Here is a 2,465-nt window from a genome sequence, read left to right on the forward strand (position 1 = left end):
CGCACGCACGCACGCACGCACGCACGTACGCACGCACGCACGCACGCACGCACACACGCATGCACACGCACACACACGCATGCACGCACACGCGCAACACAGCCACGCATACACGCACGCACGCACGCATCTACACACACTACCCTCGCAATCTTCTGTATTCATGCTTACAATAACAAAGCGACAACAGAAGCAGAGGGCACGGTCGGGATGTTCACTTGTCACGCGTCGCTTCAGCGCCGAGCGGCGTCACGTAGCGACCCAATTGTCGCGGCTAATTAGCTAATCAACACAAGGATGAGGAAGATGCTGGGAAGCTGCCGATCAAACGCCGTCTGCCCCCTGATGCTACGCACTACACACGCAACAATCTCCACACGTGCGCCGTGGCAATAGTCAATGGGGTTGCCGTAGCGACGGTCAATCAAGTTGCCATAGCGACGGTCGATCAAGTTGCTGTAGCGACGGTCTATCGTGTTGTCTTAGCAACAGACAACGAAGTTGCAGCAGCGACTGTCTTTTTTATTGCCGTAGCAATGGTCGAGCGAGTTGCCGTAGCGATGGACAACCAAGTTGCATCAGTGATTGTCTTCCTTGTTGCCGTAGCGACGGTCGATCGAGTTGCATCAGTAATTGTCTTCCCTGTTGCCGTAGCGACGGCTGACCGAGTTGCATCGGCGATTGTCATTGGCGTCGCCGTAGCGACGATCGAACGTGCTACCATAGCGACAGTCAATCGAGTTGCTGTATAGACAGTCATTTGAGTTGCCATAGCAACGAGTCCGTTGCGCAGCTGTCAGTTCCGGTACACACTGTCTAGCGATGCCGGGTGCTGGGTAAGGGGACTAGCCAACCCTGCCCAGCAAGGCCCCGATCGCACGCCACTCCGAGGGGTCACCGGTTCAAAGGTCATCAGGTCCGAAGGTCAAGGCTCACCGACTCAAGTTTGGTAATGCAAGAGAGCGCAACGTTTATGTCGAGTACCATTTTTATTTTGCTCAAAACATCTGTACACGTGTATATCAGCTATTAAAATGACAGAGGGAGCGCGCGCACACGCACTACAGGTGAAATGAGTAGACACCGCCGGCTAGCGAAAGTTTTCCTATCAACGATAATTAATTCCCATTAAGAAAGGGTTAAGGTTAGAGTCGAATTCCCTAGCGTTCACGTTAGTGTTAGCGTGAGAGGAGGGGTTGAGATTTGTACTTGGAGATCGCGTCTATTAAATAAAAACTCACGTCGAAAGGGCGTAGCAATCACGTAAAATGCAATCTCGCGTGGTGCGGGGGAAACATGCGGCGCACAAGCAAGCGAGATCAGCGTAGATACGGTCATGTTAGCGACCGCCTCTACAGAAAGGCCACCTGTCGATAAAGGCCACTTTTGGCATGTCCCATCGAGTGGCGGTTATGCACAGGATGGACCGAATAGCGCTCTCAAATCTCGACAACAGAAAAAAAGTTTGAGTTGAAGGTAGTTAGGAGCAAAACTTAAGGTTACAGAGAGAGAGGCTGAGTGTTAGGCTTACGCGAAAAGACACGTCGATCGTAGCAAACCTCCGCGGAGCCGGCGACACCTAGTGCAGCACAAAGCGCGCACGAAATTTCACCGAAGCGCGATTTCATTCGTGCGCAGAAAAAAAAACTTCACAGCAAACAGTGGACCTTCGGACCTCAGCGACCGAACCGGTTCCCATTCGCTCCGAGAGATGGCGCCACATGTCGACAGCCCGCGCTACTCTCCGCTGCAGCATGGAGGTTTGTCTTGCGCTGGCGAGTCGCTCGTGACGCCGCACACAGGGGGCGCCGGTGCTGCGCGATGCCGTCATGCTGTAAGAGAGAAAGAGAAGGTCACGTTAAAGGTCACCCTGCCATCGCGCTGTGGGCTTTGCACACCATCTCATACTGTCGTTTCGGCGGTGCGCGTGGGGTGTCAGAGATACCAACAATGTCTCAAGAGGGTCACGTCTGTGCCTCAGAGACATATTTATGTCTCAAAGATACACATCTGCGCCTCAAAGAGTCACATCCGTGTCTCAAATATATACAACTATGTCTCAGAGAGATACACGATCTGTGCGTGAGAGATACACACGCGTGTATCACGCGCACGCACGCACGCACGCATGCAACGCACGCACGCACGCACGCACGCAACGCACGCACGCACGCACGCACGCACGCACGCATGCACACACACACACACACACACACACACACACACCCCTGTCGATCAATCAGTGAGGGGTTCGGGTTCACGCTGATGAATGATGATGGGTGAAGGAATGAATGACGTCTGTTATTGATTGCTATAGTGATGACCCCAACCTGTGCCCACCTCACGCTGGATGTATAGGAGGTGTACAACAGTAAGCCGTAACCGTTCACCGTTGCACTATTTCGGCTCTAGAAAAGGCCTTTTTTGGCATTGTTTTTCGCCGAAATTCGGCACTAGAGTGCAAT

At 53.1% G+C, this 2,465-nt stretch overlaps 1 long non-coding RNA gene across 1 annotated transcript in view; it reads right to left on the reverse strand.

Annotated features, from left to right (window-relative positions):
- The window catches only part of LOC106814378, a 25,795-nt gene that overhangs the window by 1,255 nt on the left and 22,075 nt on the right, over window positions 1-2,465 (reverse strand). The window contains exon 3 of the long non-coding RNA XR_001394598.1: window positions 113-1,832. This is a non-coding gene — a long non-coding RNA (uncharacterized LOC106814378). The remainder of the gene's footprint in view (window positions 1-112; window positions 1,833-2,465) is intronic.

This window comes from Priapulus caudatus, unplaced genomic scaffold, assembly GCF_000485595.1.
Source record: "Priapulus caudatus unplaced genomic scaffold, Priapulus_caudatus-5.0.1 Scaffold915, whole genome shotgun sequence".
Classification (NCBI taxonomy): domain Eukaryota; kingdom Metazoa; phylum Priapulida; class Priapulimorpha; order Priapulimorphida; family Priapulidae; genus Priapulus; species Priapulus caudatus.